The sequence below is a fragment of the Drosophila yakuba genome, unplaced genomic scaffold (genome assembly GCF_016746365.2).
Source record: "Drosophila yakuba strain Tai18E2 unplaced genomic scaffold, Prin_Dyak_Tai18E2_2.1 Segkk50_quiver_pilon_scaf, whole genome shotgun sequence".
In the NCBI taxonomy this organism is placed as follows: domain Eukaryota; kingdom Metazoa; phylum Arthropoda; class Insecta; order Diptera; family Drosophilidae; genus Drosophila; species Drosophila yakuba.
In genome coordinates, this window is record NW_025048817.1 from 1,692,639 (window position 1) to 1,711,299 (window position 18,661).

An 18,661-nucleotide genomic window follows, 5' to 3' on the forward strand; every position below is an offset into this window, starting at 1 on the left:
TAGCATGAGGCCCTTGCGAATAGATTAGGTTTCCAAAGGGGCCATCAGGGAACATTAAGATGATAAAATGGCCATTGGTAGGGCGGGTCAGCGAAGGCCTCCAACAACACCGGAGGCTGGCCGAGATCGGTTTGGCGTAAACCATATGAACATATTTTCCTCTTCTAGATGTTTGTATTGTGAGTTCTCCTACTTCCGGATCAGGTTAGCTTGTCTAGCACGCGAAAATAAGTTTTATAGTCAGATATAGGCAAATATGGGATCGCAGCAAGACCACCACCCCCTTTTACCGACAAGCAGCAGCCGGACCATCGCTCGCGTGCGCTCGATACCCATCGAACACCCTGCCTGTCAGTATTCTTGGATGTGATACGTTACACTATCCAAGCTACAGCACAGCTGGCAATGCACCTCATCGACGTTGATAAGTGGCTCTCTGACTGGCGAATAAAAGTAAACGAGCAAAAATTCAAGCACGTGACGTTTACGCTAAACAGACAAGACTGCCCACCGCTCTTGTTGAACAACATACCACTCCCGAAAGCAGATGAGGTAGTGTACCTAGGAGTACACCTTGACAGAAGACTCACATTGAGCAGGCACATTGAAGCCGAAAAAACCCAACTTAAACTCAAAGCCAACAACTTACACTGGCTTATCAACTCTAGTTCTCCGCTCAGCCTAGATCACAAGGTCTTACTCTACAATTCTATATTGAAACCTATCTGGACCTATGGCTCACAGTTATGGGGCAATGCCAGCAATAGCAATATTGAGATCATACAGCGAGCACAAAGATTCTGAGAACCATCACTGGGGCACCGTGGTACGTTCGGAGTGAAAACATCCAAAGAGACTTCAATATCCCATCAGTTACCAATGCAATCCCGGAACTTAAGGAAAAATAAATAGCAAGCTGTACACGCACCCCAACCACCTAGCGAGATGTCTAATCCAGCTCAGCAGCCGTTCCCGTCCGGCGAAAGGACCTACCAACCCAGCGAATAAATTATTAGGGCCGTTTAACCATAGAACAGTTGAAGAAAAAAGTGAGATTTTCTATTTATGAGTTGTTCTTATTATTATTATATTATTTTCTTCTTCTAGACGTGGAAATATTAGTTGTTAATAAATGTGGTTGGCTCACATATTTGTTTACAATAATAAAAAAAATTGTCCAACCGCATTGTTAGTAAAAAGCCTAACAGATATTAGTGTTTTTCAAGCAGCTGTTTCCCGCCTCGGGAAAGGCGAATTGGGTCATTGGCATTTATTTATGCAGCCCGTTTGCGTTGTTTCGCACCTTGGGAAAGCTTGTTTTCAATGTCTTCCAGACGCTCTTTGTAGCGTTGCCGGGACGTTTCGTCTCTGGCCAACTGGGTCATTTCCTTGACCAGTCGGCGTTGTTGTAGTAGCTTTACCCTTTTTCCGGAGCGTTTGTGCTTCTTTGGTACCTTCCTTTTCTGCCTGCCCGGTACTCAGCTATTGTGAGTGGGCGTGGTCCATCTCCAGGGTTTTGCTGCAGAGCTTCTTCTAACTTTGGCAAGTCCATTTGTATCGTGGGTTGCGCGTTTAAAAATTGTGCCTCCTCTGCCATCAATTGTTGTGTGTTGTTATTATTTTTGCACAAATTTTATCGGTGATTTGGTTGGCAATTGATGATGTATTAAATGACGGTTTAAAATTAGATGTTCAGAGTATTGAAAATTCCACAAATCTAGAGAATGCCGATCCGATTTTAAAAATTGGTGAAAATTATGAAGAACTCAGACGCAGTGATAGAATTAATGAGAAGCCAAAGTATCTTATGGGTTGTTCGAAAAATGTCTAATAAATGCCTAAATATATTTAAATGATATTCCCAATTCCTATGCAAGATGAGTAAAGATCTCATTTTGAAAATTAAACTTGGTGCTTGGTGCAAAGGCCTGAAAACAAAAATTTGCAAGGGGTATTTACAAAAAAGCAAAACGAATATTTGACTGATTATGATGAAACATTTGCACTAGTTGCGCGAATTTCAAGTTTTCGATTTCTTCTTGAATTTTAAAATCAATATCAATTGAAAGTTTATCATATGGATGTAAAAACCGTATTTTTAAATGGAATCTTAAAAGATGAAATTTACATGACAGTTACACAGGGTTTGACACATGATAATAACACAGTTTGTAAGCTTAATAAAGCTATTTATGGTCTCAAACAGGCTGCTAGGTGTTGGTTTGAAGTTTTCGAAAATGTACTCAAGAAAGTTGGTTTTGAAAATCTAGGAGTATATCATTGTATGTATATTTTAAATAAAGGAAAAATTTCTAAATACATATACTTATTGTTATATGTAGATGATATAATAATGGCTTCAAATTGCTCTAGTATAATCTAATCTAATCTCAGAGTCTAAGTCCTACTTAAAGATTAAATTTAGAATGACGGATTTATTTGAAATCCGATATTTCATTGTTATTAAAATCGATAGAAATAACGATCAACTACGTCTAAGTCAGTCATCTTATATTAATAATGATTTAAGAAAATTCAATATGGAAAACTGTAATCCAGTAAATACACCCTTAACAAGCAAACTAAATTTTGAGGCTTTGCAGTCCAAAGAAACATATACCATTTAAAAATTTAATTGGATGTTTAATGTACATAATGCTATGTATTTACTCGACTGGATTTTAGTACTTCAATAAATTTTTTGAGTCAATACAGTAATTATAATAATAAAGAGTTGTGGGAATGCCTGATGGCACTGTTAACTTAAAATTAATCTTTAAAATGAATATAATTTATGATTGCATACTTGTTGGATATGTTGATTCAGATTGGGCAGGCTGCGAGACTGATAGAATAAGTACTACAGGGTACTTGTTTAAAATGTTTGAAACATGTTTGATTTCCTGGTTTACCATGAAACAAAATTAAGTCGCTGCTTCATCAACCGAAGCACAATGTATGGCCTTATTTGAAGGCATTAGAGAAGCATTATGGATGAAATAAATGAAAATTAATGAATGAAATAAAGATAGACTTGGATTTACCAATAGACATTTATGAAGATATTCAGGGTTGTATTAGCATTGCCAATAATCCAACATGTCATAAAAGAACAAAGCACATAAATATTAAATATCATTTTTCCCGAGAACAAAATGAAAAGAAACTAATTTCTGTAAAGTATATTTCCACAGACTCACAACTGGCAGATATATTGACGAAACCTCTACCAACGGCAAGGTTCCTAACTTTGAGAGATGAACTCGGACTTGCAGAATAAATATTGGCACCTTACATTTTTTATATATATATGTATATATATAACTACTCCTGATATATTTTAAATATTAATTTATGTAAATTAGCATATTATGAAGCATTGCATGGAGCAATTCATTTTTTTTATAATATTACAGTATTACGTCGTTATACCCGGAAGACGCATCATCAGAAAGCTTTAAAAAAATGGTTGCTATGTTCGTAATATATTTTAAAATAAAACAAATAAATTTTTATATCAAATAAAAAATTTAATAAATTTAATTAAATAACATGGTTTTTCATAAGAAAAAGGTAGAAAAAACTAGAAATATAACGGGACATCTCATGGAATACGAGCCCCAACCACTATTAATTCGAACAGCATGTGATTTTTGCAGTGTGCAATGTTCAACACACGATAGTATAGGCATGTGGCCTGCACGCACGCTGTAAACATATCCGGTTCAATTATGAAAAATCGCGTCGGTATAAGCGGTTTGTCACTAAAAGCGAAGACGTACTAACCGGAGGTCCTTTCGTATAACTTTGTATGGGGACAAACCAAGTCATAGAGTTTCCGTCGCAATAACCGAACTGACGCTATAAGCGGAGACGTTAAAACCGGATTCTAAATGTAGTCATTTAGTTCTCAATATTAATATTTTTTTAATAATTAAATTTTTTATACCCGTTACTCGTAGAGTAAAAGGGTATACTAGATTCATTGAAAAGTATGTAACAGGCAGAAAAAAGCGTTTCCGACCATATAAAGTATATATATTCTTGATCAGGATCAATAGCCGAGTCGATTTGGCCATGTCCGTCTGTCTGTCCGTATGAACGTCGAGATCTCAGGAACTACAAAAGCTAGAAAGTTGAGATTAAGCATACAGACTCCAGGGACATAGACGCAGCGCAAGTTTTTCGAATCATGCTGCCACGACCACTCTGACGCCCACAAACCGCCCAAAACTGCCACGCCCACACTTTTGAAAAATATTTTGATATTTTTTTATTTTTGTATTGGTGTTGTAAATTTCTATCGATTTGACAAACCGCCCAAAGCTGCCACGCCCACACTTTTGAAAAATGTTTTGATATTTTTCCATTTTTGTATTAGTCTTGTAAATTTCTATCGTTTGTCAAAAAACTTTTTGCCACGCCCACTCTAACGCCCACAAACCGCCAAAAACTGTCAGTGCTGAAGACCTCCTTCGCACTTTCACTAGCTGAGTAACGGGTATCAGATAGTCGGGGAACTCGACTATAGCGTTCTCTCTTGTTTTACTCTATCCTTATGTACTTTTTGTTTCTTTTGCTTTGTATATCTAATTACTATGTCTTCTATGGTTTCTACAGTATATACTTATGACCCGTTTCGTTCCTTAGTATAACTATTTCTCCTATTTCTAATTGAAAATCTGAAGTTTTCTTATCATAAAGTTGTTTTCTTAACTTAGCTTTTTCTAACATAAGTCTAGCTCTTTTATATGCTATTTATAATCTAAATTTTATTTCCTTAGATTAATCTTCTACATTATACAGTGGTTCTATTCTATCTATTTTATTAAAATTTGCGAACTGCCTTGGTAATCTTCCAAAGACTAGTTCATATGGACAGTAATCATGCATGACTGCATGGTGTTGTGTTGAAACAATATGTAAAATATTGTATCCAAACGCCCCAATCAGTTTTAACTGCAAAAATGTATGAACGAATGTATTCATTGAATGTTCTATGACTTCGTTCTATTGTCCCTAAAGTTTGGTGATGATATGCGGTAATGTTAGGTTTCACATATCTAAAATTACTTTATTTTTATACTCGGTACCCATGTCCGAAATGAACGTCTTCATTGGACCGTACTTTAGTATAAAATTTTCGAATATAGCTTTTGCAACAGTATTTGCGGTTTTGTTTGCAACCGGTATGGTTACTAGATACTTTGTTAAATCACATATAAGTGTGACGATGTATTCGTTGCCATATTCTGATTTCGGTAGTGGACCAACTGTGTCCACTATCACTATCATTTGGCATTTATGACATCTACGTATGTACCCTTTTATATGACGAGTCATATTTTTCCAATAATAGTGTCTTTTTATTTTCGCTAGCGTTCTTGTAATGCCTGTATGACCTCCTTGAATTGGGTCGTCATGATATGTAGACAGTATTAATTGTATCTCTTTTTCTGGAGTAGCGCTACTCTTAATGATTTCAATTTTAAATTGCCCATATTTTTAAAATTATCTATTGAAATGGTTTCAAAGATTTTTTCACTCGGTGCCAATTTGAGTTGGCTGATTTTTAGTATACCGGCTTGCATTTGAAGCCCTTGGAAGAACTGACCTAAATCAAAAATTCCATTGGTATATAAATCTTCAACATCAATTCTTGCAATAACTTTATTTCCTCGTTTTAGTAAACAAATAGATTCAGTTAATCGCAAGGTCACTACTTTTCGTACTTCATCATTTGTTATGACTTCGTGTACGTTGGGCTTAGATACATTTTGGATACTTTGCCTAGGCAATAGTTCCTTATTTGTTACTGTACAGTTTTTATCTTGTCTACTTTGTTGCCTGGTAGTGACTTTCAGGACTTTATGTTGCATGTCTTTGAGTTCTGTTATATTTATACGCGAGAGTGCGTCTGCTACAAAATTATCTTTCCTCTTTAGGTATTCTACAGTGAAGTCGTATTCTTCAAGCTTTAACCGCATGCGAGTTAATTTAGAACTGGGATTAGTCATAGAAAATAGGTACGTTAATGTTCGGTGGTCCGTTTTAATGGTGAAATGTTTTCCATAAATGTATGGTCTAAAATGGGTAATTGTCCAATGAATTGCCGCTAGTTTTTGTTCCGTTGTACTCTTAATGCTTTCTCCTTTTGTAAATGAACGTGATGCATAAGCTATTGGGAGCTGAATCCCGTTACGGTTCTGAGTTAGAACCGCTCCGCAAGCTTGTTTACTAACATCCGTTATAAAGCAAAATTCTTTGCGAAAATCAGGATATTGTAATAATGTGGGGTGAATAAGATTTTCTTAAAGGTATTCGAATGCGTTCTGGCATTCGCATGACCATTCAAAAGGGACATTCTTTTTACATCATCTAGTTATGTGCCGTGAATATTTGGCGAAGTCCCTTATAAATCGACGATAATAGTTGCAGAATGCTACAAATCGTCTTGCGCTGTTCGCATCATGAGGGACAGGATAATTTTTGATGAGAAAATTGACGATAGTCAATTACTAATCGCCATTTCTTCTCTTGTTAATTTGGTAATGATTTTTTCGGAACTAACAAGAGTAGGCTGTTATACTCAGATACAGACGGTTCGACGATTTTGTCGCTAATTAATTTCCCTACTTGTTTTTCAATTTCTTCAACTGGCTATGCGGGCTTCTGTAGTTTTTTATGTAAATGGGTTCATCATCTTTAAGTCTTAATGTTTGTTTATAAAAATTGTTTGTTGATATTGGTTCGGTTTCCAGTCCGAGCACATCCCTATACTGTGTGCATAATTCAGTTAATTGATTTTTGAATTGGTCTGGAAAATTTTTCTTTAGTTTTGAAAGTACTTGTTCGCTTCTATTTTCAGTGTTGGTATTATGAATGTCATAATCTTTTAAATTTTCATATTGGATTTTGTTTACTTTGACCAATTGGTCGAAATTAGTTGTATTTAGAAGTCGAATGTATAAATGTTTGGTTGCTGCTATTGTATTTGCAACATAAATCCCATTGTGTATTTTCTGATTAGGAACAAATATGTAATCATTTACAGCATTAATGTCTATTCTCCGAATAACTTGTGATCTGGCTGGCAGAAGAACTGTATTGTTGCCAGCGCTATATGTTATCGGACTATATATTGGATAATTAAAATTTTGGGGTCTAATTATAAACCAGTCTTCACTTGGTTTGAAATCTAGTTGACAATTGAATTTCTTTATAAAATCAATGCCTATTATTCCATGACATGGTATTGCAAAATTTGGGTCTACCAAATGAAATTTATGTGGAATAATATATTTTGTTGATTGGAGTTCTATTGAGGTTGTTCCTCGAGACTTTATCACACCTTGGCCTATGCCTTCGATGTTTATTATTTTTTCTGTTTGAATTTTGAAGTTATCAGAATTTACTTTCAAAAGTGTGATATCTGCACCATTATCAATGAGAAATGTTAGTTTATTTTCAGTTGAATGATTATGGAAAGTTACGAATATATTAAGACTATAATTGATGGAATTACCTTTAACATTTATTGGTTGTTTCCTAAAGGGTTCTGTGAGTTTTCCGACGTATTTTGCGCGATTCTCACATTGCTATTATTATTATTATTATTATTACCCTGGTAGTAGTTTCTGCGGCCTCTCCCTTGGTTTTGGCCTCTTCTACCTCCACGCTTATAAAAGTTGTTGTTATTGCTGACTCGGTTGTAATTCTTGTGGAAGTTATTTCTTCCACGATTATAACCTCGGCCTCCTCTATTATTATTATTTTCACCTCGTCGATAATTGAGTACAGTGTTACTCTGACGTGTTATCTCTGTGCAACTGTTTACAAATTTGGAGATGGCATCATTCATGTTTGTGAATGTGCCTGCTTGCATGATAAGTTTTACCTTATCAATGGAGCAATTCTGTGTCATTGCTATTACAGCTGTTGTAGTGCTGTATTTATTCGCTAAGGACTGGCTGAGACTCTCACTGATATAGGTACCTTCAAGGGCCTTTGTCAGTTTCTCCACCTCTTGGGTGTATTGGTTAGCTGTTTTATTTCTCTGTTGTAGAAGCTTGGCAGATATCACTTCTGCCAATTCTCCTTTTACTGCACTTGACAGTTGGGTAATGATTGCAGCAATTGTCTGCTCATTACTTATAAGGTTTCTTACCTGGCCTTTAAGTTTAGTTTTTATAAGGCTTATCGCAGTCGTTTCATGTGTGCTCTTTAAGCTGTCTAAGAGACCTAGAGCATCCAAAAAACTTTGTAGATATTCTGGTTTACCATCAAACTCTGGTATCAGAGATGTGGCTAGCCTGATAAAGTCTGTCACTGTCTGTGCCATTTCAGAAATTGTTATTGTTTCAGATTTAAATTCAATTCGGTTGCTTCCGTCTAGTGTTTCAATGTCACTATCGGACTCAACGCCGCCTGATTGCACAGATTCGTCTAGTTCTTTGAACTGGTCTGCGTTAAATTTAATCAATTGACTTAGACTTTCTGGTACATCTATCAGAATATGCCTTCTTTTTCTGATACTATTTAATCTTGTGTTTAGGGATTTTATAACCTTCAAACATTTGTTATTGTGTTCAGATGTGAGTCTATTTGCATATTTATTTACTAATGTAACTATATTATTATATTCTTCTACTACTATCGCTATATGATTTTTCAAACCTGTAGCGAAATTCGTTCTTGTCGTAAAAAAAAAGTTTTTATAAAGCTTTCTTCTACTCTATTTTTTTTTAAATCTGGTCTAAACGATTTTCCCTATTCATATAACGTTTTCTGATGATTTTGATATGCTTATATGCACATATAATAAAAATAATGTCCAACCGCATTGTTAGTAAAAAAACCTAACAGATATTAGTGTTTTTCAAGCAGCTGTTTCCCGCCTCGGGAAAGGCGAATTGGGTCATTGGCATTTATTTATGCAGCCTGTTTGCGTTGTTTCGCACCTTGGGAAAGCTTGTTTTCAATGTCTTCCAGACGCTCTTTGTAGCGTTGCCGGGACGTTTCGTCTCTGGCCAACTGGGTCATTTCCTTGACCAGTCGGCGTTGTTGTAGTAGCTTTACCCTTTTTCCGGAGCGTTTGTGCTTCTTTGGTACCTTCCTTTTCTGCCTGCCCGGTACTCAGCTATTGTGAGTGGGCGTGGTCCATCTCCAGGGTTTTGCTGCAGAGCTTCTTCTAACTTTGGCAAGTCCATTTGTATCGTGGGTTGCGCGTTTAAAAATTGTGCCTCCTCTGCCATCAATTGTTGTGTGTTGTTATTATTTTTGCACAAATTTTATCGGTGATTTGGTTGGCAATTGATGATGTATTAAATGACGGTTTAAAATTAGATGTTCAGAGTATTGAAAATTCCACAAATCTAGAGAATGCCGATCCGATTTTAAAAATTGGTGAAAATTATGAAGAACTCAGACGCAGTGATAGAATTAATGAGAAGCCAAAGTATCTTATGGGTTGTTCGAAAAATGTCTAATAAATGCCTAAATATATTTAAATGATATTCCCAATTCCTATGCAAGATGAGTAAAGATCTCATTTTGAAAATTAAACTTGGTGCTTGGTGCAAAGGCCTGAAAACAAAAATTTGCAAGGGGTAAGGACTGGCTGAGACTCTCACTGATATAGGTACCTTCAAGGGCCTTTGTCAGTTTCTCCACCTCTTGGGTGTATTGGTTAGTTGTTTTATTTCTCTGTTGTAGAAGCTTGGCAGATATCACTTCTGCCAATTCTCCTTTTACTGCACTTGACAGTTGGGTAATGATTGCAGCAATTGTCTGCTCATTACTTATAAGGTTTCTTACCTGGCCTTTAAGTTTAGTTTTTATAAGGCTTATCGCAGTCGTTTCATGTGTGCTCTTTAAGCTGTCTAAGAGACCTAGAGCATCCAAAAAACTTTGTAGATTTTCTGTTTTACCATCAAACTCTGGTATCAGAAATGTGGCTAGCCTGATAAAGTCTGTCAATGTCTGTGCCATTTCAGAAATTGTTATTGTTTCAGATTTTAATTCAATTCGGTCGCTTGTTTCTAGTGTTTCAATTTCCCTATCGGACTCAGCGCCGCCTGATTGTAAATATTCGTCTAGTTCTCTGAACTGGTCTGGGTTGAATTCAACCAATTGACTTAGACTTTCTGGTACATCTATCAGAATATGCCTTTTCTTTTTAATATTAGTTAATCTTGCGTTTAGGGATTTTATTTAGACATTTGTTATTATGTTCAGATTTAAGTCTTTTTGCATATTTATTTACTTATGTAACTATATTATTATATTCTCCTACTACTATCTCTATATGATTTTTCAAAGTTTCAGATTTTATTACTGCATCTCTATTGATACATTTATAAGACTTATCAAACCTATAGCGAAATTCGTCTATTTGTATCGCTATTTCGCTCCATTCCGTTATTGTCTTAAAAAAAAAGTTTTTATGAAGCTTTCTTCTACACTATTTTTTTTTCAATCTGGTCTAAACGATTTGCCCTATTCATATAACGTTTTTTGATGATTTTGTTATGCTTAACATAAATTGTAAGCAGAAATTGTAGAAATAGCACTATTGTAATGATCAGCAATAAGATCCACAACGCATTTATATCGTCTGTGTGATCTATAATTTTTACGTTATTAACTACGTTGGCAGTATTGTCTTTTGCCTCACTAGAATCGCTAAACCATCCCATTTTTTAGTTTATATTCAATGAAACGTTTTTTGAAGGAAAAAGTGAGATTTTCTATTTATGAGTTGTTCTTATTATTATTATATTATTTTCTTCTTCTAGACGTGGAAATATTAGTTGTTAATAAATGTGGTTGGCTCACATATTTGTTTACAATAATAAAAAAAATTGTCCAACCGCATTGTTAGTAAAAAACCTAACAGATATTAGTGTTTTTCAAGCAGCGGTTTTCCTCGGCTTGGATTTAGAAATTAAAACTAAGGCAAATTGGGTCATTGGCATTTTTTTATGCAGCCCGTTTGCGTTGTTTCGCACCTTGCGAATGCTTGTTTTCAATGTCTTCCAGACACTCTTTGTAGCGTTGCCGGGACGTCTCGTCTCTGGCCAACTGGGTCATTTCCTTGACCAGTCGGCGTTGTTGTAGTAGCTTTACCCTTTTTCCGGAGCGTTTGTGCTTCTTTGGTTCCTTCCTTTCCTGCCTTGCCCGGTACTCAGCTATTGTGAGTAGGCGTGGTCCATCTGCAGGGTTTTGCTGCAGAGCTTCTTCTAACGTTGTCAAGGGACTTGCCCCTTTGTATCGTGGGTTGCGCGTTTAAAAATTGTGCCTCCTCCGCCATCAATTGTTTTGTGTGTTGGCGAGACTTAGTCTTATGTCCTGATGTCTTGAGGTCCTGAGGTCCTGTCACGGTCGCCATATAATGTTCAAAAGGATTCCAAAGAAGGTTCGGTGTTGCAGAGTCAGACCGTCTGCTCAGTTAGAGTTACATTATTCGAATGTTTCTTGTGCGCTCAACTTGGGCTGAGCTGACCCGTACATATAGTTCCATATACATATACATATGTATGGAGAAGGCATGCATATGTCATATATGGCCTGACCACTTGTGCTGCAAAGTGCAGGCTTAGCATTCCAAGGTTCCGCGATCGGCTTATGTATAAGTGTTAGATCGTATTACTTGAGCGCTGGAATACTTGTTTAATTGTTGGTGGTCTTTTGGGTACTTGAACGTTATGTTTATTATGACAAAGTGTCACAATGTTTTGAAGCTAAGTTGTACCCATTAATTTAGTATTATATATTTATAGGGTAGATATGCTACAATAGGTCCGAATGATCCACTTGATAAGCCCCCTAACCTTAACGAACCAATGATTCTAATTATAAAACGTAAAGACAATGAATCTATGGCAAATGTTTCACCTTTTTTGATAAAAAAAACAAATTGACTTTACCTGTAATGAAGTAGTTATATTTGCTAAAAAGACACGTGACGGTAATCTTTTGGTAAAAACCCAAAATGGGCTTCAAGCATTTAAACTACTAAGACTTAATATCATGGGAGAGCTCGCAATTGAAGTTTCGGAACACTCAACGCTCAATACCACAAAAGGTGTTATTTACTCAAATGATTTACGCCCCCTTACTGAAGAAGGAATAAAGAAGGAAAAGAAGGAAAAGCACAAAACATACGGACAACAAAAAATAAAAAAAACACATGAAATTCTAGTCGATACTGGTTTAGTCATCCTTACTTTCGCCTTTGTCTCAACGCCAGAGAATATAAAAATCGGCTACAAATCAGTTAAAGTCCTTGCCTACATACCTTCACCACTTCGCTAAAACAATTGCTTCCGGTTCGGACACATCTCCAACGTATGCCGCCACAGTAAACTCTGCATCAACTGTGCAAGCGATTTCCATACCAATCCAGAAAATGATAAAACTTGTTCTTATGATAAAAGTTGCGTTAACTACAAAGAAGCCAAGTTAACCGACAGCAACCACTCTTCAATTTACAGAGGATCCTTGTCAAGCAGCAAGAAATCCAAGCCATAAAGACTCTAGAAAAGGTCGACGTTAAAAAGGCTATTTCAATCTACAACTCGAGGCACGCCCACGATGGATCAATGTACTCCAGTATAGTTAAGACCAATCTATCAACTAATTATAATAAGAAAGACAATCCCACTAACCACGATTCAACGTATAAATCTGATTCAAGCCCATCCACATCCAAAGATGCTGCAATTATTGCTGCTTGAAAACCTATCACCTACAATGATATTACACCACTAAATACCACTAGTGAAATCAAACACTTTTCCACCTCACCTACAACTACCCTTCTCAACTCCCCCGTTTAATATTTCCCAAAAACTTATCTAATCGTGCGAAGACCCTACTTAAGGCGAAAGAAAAAAACAAGGAGTGGCTCTGAATTACAGCGGTATTCACTGTAGTCCATGTCGGAGAGTGTAGGCCTCCAGACATCTGCATACCATCTTAACTCCGTCTCTAATAGCATTTATCTAATTCCCTACGAATCTTATGTCTCTAAAAATTCTACAATGGAACATAAATGGAACTACTGGGAGCTGCAAGCATTAATAAAAGAACATTACACACATATATTAACATTGCAAGAGACTCATCTAAGATTCAACTCAATGTACCCTATTTCCACAAACAATCTTTTTCTTACACTCAACTCATCACCTTCTTATGGTGGTGTTGGAATTCTTATTAATAAGACAATCCAGTTCAAAGAAATTAATCTCTCCACTGATTTTGATGCAATCTGCATTGAGATATGCTCCCAAAATAAAATTAATATAATCTCCACTTACCTCAAACCAAAATCCATGTTTAATATCAAAAATCTGCAAGTAGTACTGCTCCTTTCAAACAACAAGTTAACGCTAGTTACTGGGGACTTCATAGAAGCTGAGGTTCCCCCACTAACAAAAAAAAAGGAACCGTCCTGGAAAAATTCATTATGCAGTCGAACTATATTATTCTTAATGACAATTGCCCCACACACTTGAGCACACACAACACTCTCACACACATAGACCTCACTCTTTGCTCTGCTGAGTTGGCAATACAAGCAGAGTGGGAAATAGAAACCAACTTTTTCGGAAGTGATCACCTTCCAGTCATCACGCATTTATTTTATTCCACCAAAAACAACTCAATGATAAATAGATCCCCATTTAATACAGACAAAGCTGACTGGAAATTGTTTGAATCGCTGCCCAACTCATTTAATCTGACAACCCCAATAGCCTGAATATCTAATAATAATATAATTATCAATAATATTAGTTTAAAAAGTGCACACCAAAGCATACCCAAATTTTCTTTTAAAGCACAAAGATCAGTACCTTGGCGGAACAAAGAGCTCTAAACCCTACGCATTCCCAAAAATACTGCATGGCATGCTCTTAAAAGAAATATTACCACCAAAAACGTTATCGATTATAGGAAAAAACAAGAGAGAACGCTATAGTCGAGTTCCCCGACTATCTGATACTCGTTACTAAGCTAGTGGAAGTGCGAAGGAGAGTCTTCAACACTGACAGTTTTTGACGGTTTGTGAGCGTTAGAGAGGGCGTGGCAAAAAGTTTTTTGGCAAATCGATAGAAATTTACAAGACTTATACAAAAACGAAAAAATATCAAAACATTTTTCAAAAGTGTGGGCGTGGCAGCTTTGAGCGGTTTGTGAGCGTTGTAACAAGACGAATACAAAAAAGGAAAAATATCAAATTATTTTTCAAAAGGTTAAGCGTGGCAGTTTTAGGCGTTTTGTGGGCGTTAGAGTGGGCGTGGCAACATGAATCGACAAACATGCGCTGCGTCTTTGTCTTTGGAGTCTGTATGCCTAATCTCAACTTTCTAGCTTTTATAGTCCCTGAGATCCCGACGTTCATACGGACAGACAGACGGACGGAGAGACGGACATGGCCGGATCGACTCGGCTATTGATTCTGATCAAGAATATATACTTTATATGGTCGGAAACGCTTCCTTCTGCCTGTTACATAGTTTTAAATGAATCTAGTATACCCTTTTACTCTATGACCAACACAATGAATTATGTACATATGTATATTCACATGAAGACTTTTTGTCTTATTAACTTATTGTTAAAACAAGACATATTGTAGTTAGCATTACATTGCACTTCTGCAGCTGAAGGCCTGAGTTGCCATAGCTCCTAAACTCAGTGGCCCAGACTTTCCAAGCCTTTGTCCACCTTAATATAATAATAATAATAATACTGGGTTTCCCAAATAATATGCAGCAAATGCTGGATCATAATAATTGTTATCCCCAGAATGTTATCATATTTCGTCTTCTAGCTTCAAAGCAAACGGTCCTGTTTTTTTTCTGCGCTCCGAATTTAGTTTTGTTCTGCCAAATCCAGCGGTGGATTTGAATAAATTCTTGAATAATTCAATTTCGTTATCAGTACTAGTTAAAGTTCCGTGCGCTTCGCGAGTGAATCTGTGAATTTGTGCATTATTTTTATAAATTATTTCAATCTGTTCTTTTTTCTGTCTTTGCGGTCTGTTTTCTCACTTTTGTGCGTTGTCCGTAGTGCTGTTTGGTGTTGTTTTTGTACTTAACTGCACGGTGCACTCGCTCTCTCGCTTTCCCACACAAAATCCTAAAGTGCAGACTGCGCTCTTGCGGTACATTTTTGATTTTGTCTTTTGGTACAGTGGTCAGAAACCAATTAAATATGGAAAACAATGTTGTCCGCTTCCAAAACAAATTTTGTCAGGTAATTAAGCCTGAGCAGTCAAAAATGTCCTGTTGGCTATGTGATAGAATGGTGCACACTAAGTGCGCTGGTTTTGACGGCCGAACAAGTGATGACCTAGCTACAGACCCAAATCTAAAATACTGTTGTGATACTTGCCTATGAGTTGCGAATGAAATGAAATTGTTTATGCGCCAAATTAAAGGTGGCTTGAAAGAATTGATCAGCAGTTTTGGCGTGACTAGATGATCGCCAAAGCGCAAGAAAGCCGCTGGTTTCAGGCTGCCTAAGGGGAATGCCTCCACAGCTGATTAGTTGACGAACGCAGCAAACCCTCAAATGTTGCTTAGATCGGCAGCTAAAAAAGATTCGGAGCAATCCGATCAATCCGTTGTGGATGAAGTCTAGCCTGGGATTGCTACAGACTCCGTTTTGTCCGCACTGTTCCACTAAAGAAACAAATTTTCGTTTCTCGGCTTTCCCCCGATCAAACATCATCTGATGTGTTGTCTTAAATACAAGACAAAACAAAAGCCGACAACATAAAAGTGGAAAAATTTAACTTTTCTTACGCTAGACAAAACAAAAGCCGACAACATAAAAGTGGAAAAATTTAACTTTTATTACGCTAGAGACATCTCATCTTTCAAGATAACTGTCCCTAATGAGCTATTCTCGAGGATATGTTCTGGTGAGTTTTGGCCGGATAGTATGGTTGTGAAAGCGTTCAAAGCTAAGATTAAAAATAGAAAAAAGGGCCCATGGGAAATAAACTGCCCTCACGTGACCAGATCACTGTCCCAGCCCCCAATACTACTTCTACTTTATTATCTTAAAAAAACTAAAATCTAGTCTGTCTATCTGTTATCAAAATGTAAGAGGCTAGTGTAGTAAGCTAACTAATTTGTATTCAGATAGCCTTTCCTTTGCATTTCATTTTCTGATAGCTATGTTTATATTATGAGCTCTTACATTCCGCCGTCTTCTGAATTTCCAGAATATATAAACCATTTGTCCGCTATCCAATCCGTCTCAAATAGACTGTCCGATAGGGACCAACTAGTTGATCTAGGTGACTTTAATATACCAGGCACTAAGTGGTCCACAGAAGAACAGTCAAACATTCTTCTGCCTACAGCACAGCATGACTATATTGACGGCTTGCTCGACATATCGTTGTCGCAAATTGGATCGTTTATTGGATCTATGCTTTGTTACAAATCCTGAAAGTGTGTTTCTGACTAGAGTAGCACCTCTTAGTCAACCAGAAGATCCATACCATCCAACTTTCGAGGTGACAATCGACACAGGTACCGTAATAAAAGAGAGGCCAGATAAGTCAACCAAACGAGTTCATTGTTTTCGTAGAGCAAAATTTCGGAGGCTAAATCTTTTTATATCTGGCCTTAATTGGTCCGATCTTTATTCTTGCAAAATAATGGCCGATGCCATAAATATTTTTTTATACTGCAAATAAATCATTTTTTAACTCTTGTGTTCCGATGTACTATTCGTCTATCTCTAACAAACCTCCTAGGTCCAGACTTTATATAAAATTTAAAAATACCGGTTCTTAATCTATATTTTTTAAATATTTAAGTGCTCGATTAAATTTTACCGTGCCCAATGCTCAGTGTTCTAAGAATTATTTAAACCGTTGTAAGTTCCAATTCGCACAGGATCCCAAACATTTTTATAATTTCGTTAACACTAAGCGCAAAAAAACCAGTTACCCTTCCTCGCTATTTTTTGAAAATACTACGGTTACATCGGATCAGGCAATAGCTAATCGATTTACCAAGTTTTTTCAAATCACATATTCTACGTTACCTCATTCCGAACGGCCTTACTCTTACGCGGTATCCAAGTCGAATTAAATATTCTGTCCCACTCTAAACGAAAGCTCACTGCTTTATGATCTTCAGCGAGTTAAGCCTGTCTATTCGCCAGTTCCCGACGGATTTCCGGGCTGTGTGCTTAGATTCTGTGCGGAAGCCTTGTGCAAATCTTTACTGAAATTGTTCAACTTGTCTCTGAAATTTTCAAAGATCCCCCATATATGGAAGGAGTCCTTTGTAATCCCTTTCCATAAAAAAGGCAGCAAATCAGATGCAAGTAATTACAGAGGAATCTCCAAATTGCCTGCTATCCCTAAGCTTTTTGAAAACGGTATTACTCCTCACTTGCAGCACCTTTGTCTATTATATTACCATGTCAGCATGGGTTCATGAATTGCAGATCAACAACTACTAACCTTCTGGAGCTAACCTCCTACGTAGTTTAGGGCTTCAAAAAAAATCATCAAACAGATGCCATCTATACGGATTGTAGTAAATCATTTGACTGTGTTAATCATTCACTTTTATTTAAAAAAAACTTGATTTATTAGGCTTCCCTGTAAATTGGAATCTAAATTATCTGAATGGCAGGACGCAACCGGTTCTCTTTCAAAATTCTCTTTCTTGATTCTTTACATCAGGTACCCCACAAGGAAGCCACCTAGGTCTGCTCCTTTTTACCTCATTTATTAACGACCTTCCCTTAATAATAAAGCATTCGCGTGTACTTATGTACGCTGATGATGTAAAATTATGCCTGCAGTATAAGGACATTTCTCGCCATTTAAGCTTACAATCCGATCTAGATAGCTTTCAAACCTGGTGCTGTGATAACGTATTAAACTTAAATGGCTCTAAGTATTAAGTTATGACCTTTTGGCACGACTTAATGCACGCGACTTACACTCTAAGTGGGTGCTCTTTGGACAGAATAACACATGTTGATGATCTTGGTGTTCTTCTGGACCCCAAACTTAAATTTTCAACCCATATATCGTCTATTGTCAAACCTTAGATTACCTCGTTATTCAAGTAGACCAATGTTAATTAAATTACTCTTCTTAGATAACCGTAGAACGATTCTTGGTACAGTCTTTATTTATAACCTTATTCGTGGTAAAGTTGATAGTCCCGACTTGGTTAGTCGGCTAAACTTTACGGTTCCAAGTAGATTTACTAGAAATTACGTACCGTTAATTTTAAACCAATGTTTATCCAATTATAAGTTGCATGATCCCTACAAAGTATTATGTTCTGACTATAAGAGATTTTATCCTATTATCTCTAATTCTGACTCTCTGCCGTTCATTATACATTAATACAAATTACAAATTAATTACGATTAATACAAACGTATTTAAAAAAATCTTAGATCGTACTAGTATATATATATATTTTCTCGTTCTTTACTGTCTTCTATATCGCGTCCATCTTTCCGCTATTCGAGCCGTACGATACACGGCAGCGCCCCTCGGTCGGTTGGGCGAGAGGTGTAGTCGTGAAACTCGAGCGTAAAAAAAAAAATAAAAAAAATGCACAAACTCGTAGAGTAGGTTAAATATTGTATTTAAAAGATATTA